The sequence below is a fragment of the Mandrillus leucophaeus genome, unplaced genomic scaffold (assembly GCF_000951045.1).
Source record: "Mandrillus leucophaeus isolate KB7577 unplaced genomic scaffold, Mleu.le_1.0 Scaffold419, whole genome shotgun sequence".
NCBI classification, from domain to species: domain Eukaryota; kingdom Metazoa; phylum Chordata; class Mammalia; order Primates; family Cercopithecidae; genus Mandrillus; species Mandrillus leucophaeus.
In genome coordinates, this window is record NW_012104465.1 from 375,330 (window position 1) to 384,935 (window position 9,606).

Sequence of the window (9,606 nt, forward strand, 5' to 3'; positions counted from 1 at the left end):
AAAAAAAAAAAAAAAAGTCTCTAGTTTAATGGAGGGAGACAAACACAGACATATGCAATACCAGGACCAAAGCAATGAGTTCTTGAAAATTCTGTGATAATGCAGCAAATCATTTTAAATGCCCTTCCAGTTATATATATTTTCAAGCCCACTTAGCCTGTCCCAGCCTTGTCCCTACTGCCTCATAGTTCAGCCCTGGCAGCACAACTGAATTCATATTGTCAGAGCCCAAGCTGTGTTATTTACTAAAATCTGGCCAGTTGCACTAAGGAGAAAATGACAGCTGGCAGTTGGGAGAACGGACTGGCTGGTGTAAGTTGGGAAAAAGAGACACAGGTGGCAGGTGTCTAAAGAAGCAGAGCTGTGGGTGTTTGGAGAGGCCCAATCCCGAATGCCACTTCAGCTTCAGGCAACCACAGCTTCAAGGTTCCGGGAAGGAAGGACAAGCGTGGGTGTGCTCCAGCCACCACCCTCCTCCAAAGGAGTCCTGGGATAATGAATGAGCGGTCAGCCAGCGTCTTTGCTCTCTGATGAAAGGACCTCCGCTGCAGACTGTCCCTCTGCAAATACGATTGTGCCCCAGGAACCATCTGGCAAATGTGCCAGTTCCTTCAGCATTTCTGTTATTTCCATGACTTCTGGCCCCTTTTTTTCCTGGGATATAAATCGTTGCAGCAAGCCAAGCCAAAAGAATGTTTACTGCTGCTTCACAGGCTTTCCCTGAGCCTGGCTAACCCCACGGCTCACAGCCTGTGAGGCTGCTCATAGCTAACGATGTCTCGGATGCATGCGTCTCCCCTCTGCCGTTCTTGTGTATTTTGGAGTGTGCAGAGCCAGGCGTGTGAGCTGCAGCCCAGAGCTGCAGACCAGAGCTGCAGTGACCACATCGAGAAGCTGGCGTGGGGGGAAGTGCATTTCTGTTGCAGGATGTCCTTCACGCAGAAGGGACAGGTTAACTCCATCTCTCTGCAGAGGACTTGGACAGCTCCCCAAGGAGCCACAACAGGCCACCCCAGCTGTAGGACAGATCACGTGCTTTGGCTGCCCAGGGGAGGATGCCCAACAAACCGAGACGGCTCACGTCAGCCACTGGGCCCCATTTTGCACATTGCCACGTTCCTCCTCTGACTCGGCCTGATGGTGGGCGAGGCTGGAGAGCTGTGGGTCACCTTCAGACCCTGTGAACCAGCCCCCCAGTTTCAGTCTGCTTCACTGATTTTCATTCAGAGAACAGATACAGGCGGGTGGAAGACGAGACTTACTCAAGTCACTCATCTCCTTGGTGATACACTTTCATGGGCAGGGAAGCCATATGGAGCCATCAACCATGAGTCCCCTCTCCCCTAACCCAGGGAGTACTGGATTGTTCTAAGGGGGTGGGAGAGGAAGCAGTCAATGCAAAGACTCCCAGAATGTCACTGTCAGCCTAATAGTGGACAAGTGGGCAGTTCCAATGCAGATTCACACCTTCCTGCCTTAGTACATGCAGTTCCTTCTGTCTTGAACACATCAGGCCCCATCCACCTGGTGAACTCCTCCTCAATCTTTTAAGATCCAGCACCAGCATCACCTACTTGGACCCCTTAATGCCACCACATCCTTTGCACCCATCTCGATTTAGTACCTCTCACATTGCACTTACAGTTGTTTTTAGCATGCCTTTTCCACCTGACTTGGAGCTCACTGAGGGCAGAGAACTATGTCTCACTAATCTCCATGTCTAGAGACTCAGTCTGTAAACACGTTTTCAGCAGTGTTTTAGAAGGGAAAATCAGGGATTACGGAATTTAGAGATGGATTCTGTGGCAGAAATCTCTTAGTCCCTCCCACTGGTTTCACAAAAGACAAAACTGAGATTAGGAAACTGCCTTCCCCAGGGCTACAAGGCTAAACAGTGACAGAGCCTAGGTCTGCTGGCCCCTTGTCCTGCTCTCAGGCACTAAGAAATCAGATCCTGCTGGGAGCGGTGGCTCACGCCTGTAATCCCAGCACTTCGGGAGACCGAGGCAGGCGGATCCCCTGAAGTCAGAAGTTCAAGACCAGCCTGACCAACATGGAGAAACCCCGTCTCTATTAAAAATACAAAATTAGCCGGGCATGGTGACGCAGTCCTGTAATCCCAGCTACTCAGGAGGCTGAGGCAGGAGAATCACTTGAACCCAGGAGGCGGAGGTTGCGGTGAGCCAAGATCGCGCCATTATACTCCACTGCCTGGGCAACAAGAGCGAAACTCTGTTTCAAAAAGAAAGAAAGAAAGAAAGAAATCAGATCCTGAACTGTATTTCCTCTGCCAGCTGGGAAGGAGAACTAATGGTGATGAACAGGCTTCTGGGCCCGCACAGGATGGAGAAGGGTTAGAGGGACACCAATTGAATTTAGAGCTGGAAGGGATGTCATGGATCACCTAGTCTGACCCCTGCATTTACAGATGGAGAAAGAATGGAGGCCCATGGGGGTGAGGTGCCTGCCCAAGGTCACACAGCAAGCTGGTGAGAGAACTAAGCTGAGAATGCAGGCTGCCTAATTCCTAGGGCTGTGCTCTTGCCCGACTGAATCAACCTCCCACCTCAGAAAGATGGATGACCAAGCCCTCCCAGCCAGCTGCTATCCGAAGGGCAGATCCCTGGAGTCCTTGACTCTTCCAGGCTTTTTCTTCTCTCTCCTGGTGGTGCAACACTTAAGTAGGGTGCATTCTGCATAAATAATAAAGAATGCTTCCTTTGCAGGGAGGAAGGCCGCGTCTGGGCAGGCAGTGTGACAGATGGTATTTACAATGTGTACTGAGAAGTTCTCACACAGCCTCGTTTGGGCTGTGTGGCTGAGATATGGAGGAAACGGATTTGAGTGCCCACTGTCTCACTCCCCTGCTTGATGCTCGCAGGCAGTGGCTGCTGCTGTTACCGCTGCTCCTGCATTTCTGTTCGGGGCTGCTTGCCTCGCGCCCGTTGCCTCTTGCCGAACTGAATGTGGAGCTCCAGGATATCTTGCTGCTGCTGCTGCTGCTGCTGCTGCTGCCACGGCCTCATCATCAAAAAGCCTGCCTCGTGGACCCCACATCATTCTTCGCTGCAGCCCCTCGCTGGAGCAGATGCTGGGCTGAATTGATGTTCTTCCCCAGAGGAGACCAACGAAGTCCTAAGAAATTAGACGCTGGGCAGACTTCCCAGGGATTCTGGCCTCAGGGAGGCCTTCTCTAGGCCTGGAGAAGTATAAATAGGACAGGTTCATTCATTGAGCAAATACTTTTTGTGAACTTTCTATGTGCCAAGAATCATTCTAGGAGTCAAAGATGCTACTGCAGGCCGGGTGCGATGCATGCCTGTAATTCCAGCACTTTGGGAGTCTGAGGTGGGTGGATCACTCCAGGTCAGGAGTTTGAGACCAGCCTGGCCAACATGGTGAAATCCTGTCTCTACTAAAAATACAAAAAACTAGCCGGGCGAGGTGGTGGGCGCCTGTAGTCCCAGCTACTCGAGAGGCTGAGGCAGGAGAATGGCGTGAACCCGAGAGGAAGAGCTTGCAGTGAGCTGAGATCCAGCCACTGCACTCCAGCCTGGGTGACAGAGCAAGACTCCGTCTCAAAAAAACAAAACAAAACAAAACAAACAAACAAACAAACAAAAAACAAAGATAATACTGCAAACTAACAAAACCAAATCCTTGCCGCTTGTGGACAGTGAGCTCTAATGTCAAGGTTTGCCACAGGTCTCGCAGCTCATTACCCTTGACTCTACTAGACCCACATCATTTCTTTCCCTCCACAGTCTGTCGGACACTCTGGTGCCTGGTTCTGTGCAGTGGGGAAGAAAATCAGATCATTCTCTCTTTTTCTGGGGACACTGATTGCACACATAGGTTGAGAGAAACAAAACAGATAAATAGACCAATGGAAGCTTTAGCTACAAAGCCAGGGACAACCCCCAAAGTTTCTGACTCATACAAGCCTGCAGCTGGACAAGCCCTGTTTGTGCGTTGGGATTCAGCCTTGTCCAATTGCCCCGGGAAAGCAGTCTCTGTAGGCAGTGGTCAGCGGCTGGGGCCAAGGGCACTCACTACCATCAGGGGCTTTTGTATTTCACTCTTTAAATAAGAGCTCTGGTGACAGGCATGGAGAATCAAACCTCCCTTGGGCCCAGGGATTTTAGTGTCCCTTTTTGTAAAATGGAGGCAATTGTATCTGTTCTGCTGACCTCAGAAAGGCTGGCTTTTTGAGGACGAAATGCGATGGCAAAGGCGGAAGTATTTTGAAATAAAGGCAGCAAGCATACAGGCGCATTATTATTATGCAGAAGAATTTTTTCCTCCATAAAAGTTGTCTCTTGTTGCAGGCTGAGAGTAATAACTACTTAATTAGACTTTGTGTCATATCAAGAGAGGCATCCTCTGTTTTTCATTAAACAGACATTTGTTCAGTTTCTACAGTATGCAATGTTGTGCACTGCGAAGGATGCAAAACTGAATAAGCCATAATCCTCCCCTGCAAGGAATGTACGTTCTAGTGTCAGTAATATAAAACTTAGAAGATATCACTCAAGGTCAAAAGGAAAAAGGGATTCAGAGGAAGGAGCGGTTCATTTGGGTTGGAGAGTTGAGGAAAGGCTTCGTGGAGGAGAGAGCATTCATCAGAGAGATGGGCAAGATTTTCTTTTTTTCTTTTTTTTTTCTTTTTTGAGACAGAGTCTCACTCTGTCACCCTGGCTGGAGTGCAGTGGTGCCATCTCGACTCTCTGCAAGCTCTACCTCCTGGGTTCACGCCATTCTCCTGCCTCAGCCTCCCGAGCAGCTGGGACTACAGGTGTGCGCCACCATGCCCGGCTAATTTTTTGTATTTTTAGTAGAGACGAGGTTTCACAATGTTAGCCAGGATGGTCTCGATCTCCTGACCTTGTCATCCACCCGCTTCGGCCTCCCAAAGTGCTGGGATTATAGGCGTGAGCCACCGCACCTGGCCAAGATTTTCTTCTTTATTTTTATTTATTTATTTATTTATTTAAGTCTCCTAGCTATGAAATTCTAGCTCACTGCAGCCTGGTACTCCTGGGCTCAAGGGATCTTCCCACCTCAGCCTCTCAAGTAGCTATAGGTCCCATGCCACCACACCTGGCTAGGTTTTAAATTCTTTTGCAGAGGCAGGGTCTTGCTATGTTGCCCAGGCTGGTTTTGAACTCCTGGACCCAAGTGATCCTCCTGCCTCGGCCTCCCAAAGTGCTGGGATTATAGGTGTAAGCCACTGTGACTGGCTGATGAGTAAGATGGAACAGGGGGTTTACTGAGGGGATAGGACCTGCCTATAGCACAGTGAAGGTCATACGGGTCTTGGGGCCCAAAGAGAATTCAGAAATGGGACCCTGAGGACCAGCCAGGCCCCAAGAAGGTGACAGGAAAGGAAGGTAAGACCTGGCAAAGTAGCTGACTATTTCCCTGAATGTGTGATTGGCTAAATCTTGGAACTGGGAAAGTTTTTTTCTGTGCTTTTCTGAGTTCAACTTTTGGGTGCCCACGCCTTGCTTTGAAAAGGTTTGGTCTGTGAACCTAGACATCTTTCAGTAATGATTTAAGTTACTCAGAAAACTGGGGGCCCTGGAGTGAAAGGAAGAGACGAAAGGGAAAGAAATCCATGTAGCAGTCTTGCTCTGTTTGATCTGGCAGACAGTGGGTGATAATGGAAAAATGCTGGAGATGGAGGTGGAGGGTGGTTGGATTCCACCATCCTGAGCAACGTCTGCTGTTTGGACTTGCAGACTTCAAACACGGCTGGGGGATTCCTGGAAGACAAAAGAATTCAGGGCCGGGGCTTGGATCTCAGTCAAAAATAACTTACGTCTTCATCTCAGGTAGGCAAACAGCGGTAGCTCAGGGCCGGTTTCTCAGAAGATTGGAGCTACAGGTGGGGACAGGGTGCCACGAAGGTCAGTTTAGGTTTAAGTTGGCTGCAGAGAGAGAAGGGGCTCAGAGAGTGTGGGTCTGACCGAGGGAGATGTCAGAACGAACCCCAAGTGAAAGAGGTTCTGGAAAAAAGTCAGCCCTGTTTACCCCCCTTCTGGGCACTGCCATTGCTTTGAGCAATAATTACAGCCCTTCATGTTTCTTCCCTGGCTTCTCATTAGCTCAAGGTGTCCACAAACCGCTCAGCCCCCTTTGCCTTCCTCTCCCTGCTTCCAGCAGCTACTCCTGGCTTTTCTGTGGCAGCCGATGTCCCAGCTCCCAGGACCAGAACATCGGGTCCTTAAAAAACCTCCTTTCTCTCTTGGAGAGCGCATTCGAGAGACTCAGCCCCCAAAAGGCTCTTTCCTGTCTTCTCCAAATTATCCCACCGGACTGTCATTAGAGGATGACCTCATTTTCCCCCAGGAGGCCAGGGCCTGGGTCTCATCCCCTTTGTATTCTCAGCACCTCGGCCAGGGTCTGGCACATAATGGACACTCAGCACGTGTGAGCTGAATGGCACTGCTGAGCTGTCGCCAACTTAATCTTCCTAAAACGCTGCTCCAGTTAGAAGCCATCACTGCTTCTCTATCTCCCACTGGGCAAGGTCCAACCTCCTCAGACCGGCACTCAGGGACTCTGGCGACACAGTGCTCCTCACCTGCTCAGCCATCCTCACTTTGTACTCAGCCACTTCATGGTTCCCAACATAGTCAACAGCTTTCCTATCTCTGTGTCTTTGCCTCAGCGGTTCCCTTTACCTAGAAACCCTTCCACACTCTCTACCACAAGCTTGCCCCCTTTCAAGGCTCATCTCAACATCACGCTCCTGCCCTTCTAAACTGAGTTTGAGCCACCCTTCCCCAGCCCTTTATCCTGCTCTGCGTTGATTTCGAGTGTCTTGTTAGGAACCTTAAAAGAGGCCATGGTGTGGCGCCCTTACAAAATGAAGAGCAGAGAAGTGCCAATAGGCCCAGTTTGGTGTCACTTCTCATTAGCGCCAAGGGTTTTTCCAGGGTGGGACCTGTGCATGGCACACCTCCAGGCATCAACGAGTGCCTGCCCGCTGCAGCTGGTCAGTGAAAGTGACACCATGCTCATTCCCTCCTCTGCTCCCAAAACGCTGCAGAATATGCCAGTCCTTAGGCTATCTCAGGTGAGAGTAGAACAAAAGGTGTCAGGGAGCCCAGCCACTCCTATCCTCTGGAGCTTTCTAGGCCTGGGCCCCAGGCCCCATATCCTACTGCCTGCTGGGGACTGGGTTGCAGATTCACCTGGGGCTGAGGGGCAGAGTGGCCTGACCAGCTGGGCATAGGTGACATTGAGGACAACAGGTGAAGGGTGGCCTCAGGCTCATGGAGGATGATGGATATAACAACTTGTCCTAACAGTCTCCAAGTCCAGACACCCATCACCTCCCGGTAAGGGCCAAGGTGAGGGAAGCCGCCCCGTGAAGCAAGAATCCTGGTGAGCGATCAGGAATTCCTTCTTAGGAGACTTTTGGGAACTCACTCTGCCAAGGCAGGGTAAATGTTCCTAGGGGCAGAAGGAGGAACAGGATAGCCTTCCGGATGTTTCCCATCTTCCCTCTCCCTTTTATTCTAACTGCTACTGACCTTGTGACCGCTTCCTTGAGACGACAGCACCTGTCATGTCCCTCTGCTCAGGCCAACCTCCCTCCTGTCTAGACTCTACACTACAGCCAGAGGGATTTTAAATATTACTCTCCTGCTCACAATCCTTCAATGGCTCCCCATTGCCCTTAGGTAAAGTCCAAGCTCTTTTCCCATGAAACTCACAGCCCCTCACAACCCTCCCATCCAGGCTGGGCTCTTTAGACTGGTCATCGTGCTCCGGTTTCCAGTCATGCCAAACCACTTGTCGTTTGTCTCCCATAGGCTGCTGCTCCACAAGCCTGGCCGTGCTGTCCCTCTACCTGGAACACCTCCTTCACCTTTTCCACGCTGCCTAGTGCCGGAGGCTTATCCTTTGGGAAGCCTTCCCAGACCCACAGGGACCCCCTCCTTCGGAGTTCTACACCCTCTGGGCTTCCCTTGAATCCAGGACTCACCCTTGCGTTGAATGTGACTGTCACCCCCAATTATCCATTTCTAGAGGGCAGAGTCTGGGTCTTATCCACCTCTGTATTCTCAAAGCCCTGTCATTGGTACTTAGTAGGAGCTTAATACATGTTCAGGAACAGAACTGAGCCTGCTAAGCTCCCTTCCCCATGAAGGGATGATAGAGTTGGATACGTTGATAAGAGCTGTCCCTGGGCTGATGAAGAGGCAGCTCCCATGGGTAGCTGGTATCAGAACACTGTCCAGGGCGGCTGGGCATCCCAGCAGAGTGGCCAACCCTTTTCTGTGCCCTTCTCCTTCCAGTTCCCCTGGAACCAGGCTTCCTGGCCCACTTCTCTAGTCCCAGAGATCTAAGTATAACAGAGCCAACACCCATTCAGGCCATGCAAAAGACAGCAAGGGGTGCAGGAGGCACAGGCCCCAGGGCCCCAGCAGTCACTTGTCCTTCTGGGCTCCTCTCCACAAAGAAATCAGCCTCTCTTCTGTCCCCTGAAGGCTGTTTTCAAAATCACACCCCATGCAGACAGTTTTATTTACAAGAAAATCTTGGCAGGATCTTGACTTGTTAGTAGAGTAGGGATGGGGAGGAGGGTGGTGAGAAACAAAAATAGTTGAAACGATCACACTTTCTGAAACAGAGATGAAAATTGGTGTCTGTAGCAAACTCACCTAATTAGAATCAAGTTAATTCCCTTCTCGGTGTTTAAGGGGAGCAGTCATTGCTGGGTGAGATGGTCACAGATCGGATCCTGGGCACAGGGTTATGTGCTTGCTTTCTGAAGACGACTGCATTAATTGCAGCTCTCGCTAATGGAAAGGAGCCTGCTTCGTTTCCGAGAGGAAGGAAGAGGGCAAGGACTAGTGAGTGAGTGGGTGGTGGGAAGAGGAAAGGAAGAGGAGTGGAAGGGCACAGCCTTGGTGTGGGCTGGGGACTGACTGCGAGATGCCTCTTGGAGAAGCCCCTGAGCCTCTGGGGGAAGCTGGCCCCTGCTGGTCGGCCACTGGCACCATTTACAGCCAGAGCCTCTGCTTCGGGAGATGGTCTCTCTTGGGGGCGCTTTCCTGAAGGGAAACAGCATCGATTTTTTTCTTTAAAAGCTCCCCTACTCCTTTTTGGCTAACTTCCTTTCTGATTGCTTTAGTTTCTTTACCGTCCCTCTCCCCAGATGGGGCACTTCGCTGGGTTTACCTTGGTCCACGTGGTCAAATGAAGCCTGGGCATGGTCACTTAGCTCTGGGTGTAGGAAGGGCAAGATTTAGGCTTTGGGGACCAGGACCCCGCAATCTGACTTCTCCCATTTCTGGGCCTCTCGAGACCTCCCAGAATCTGAGACCGCAGTGAATAGGACGTAAGGATAATGGGGCGGGGGAGAAGGGATCCCGTCCTTACAACATCGCGCCCCCAATTCACTCCTAGTTAACCCTGACGTCGCCAACAGAGTGTCTCCATCACATATCTGCCACCTCCAAGTGATGGTTAAGCCGATGGAAGAGCCAAGCCCAGGCCCAGAGTGCAGGCCGGTGGTGACGGGGCCGGGGACGGCGCAGTCCCCATCCCCGCCCCGGGAAGCGCAGCCACTTTCTCGCCAGCCCCGCCGCA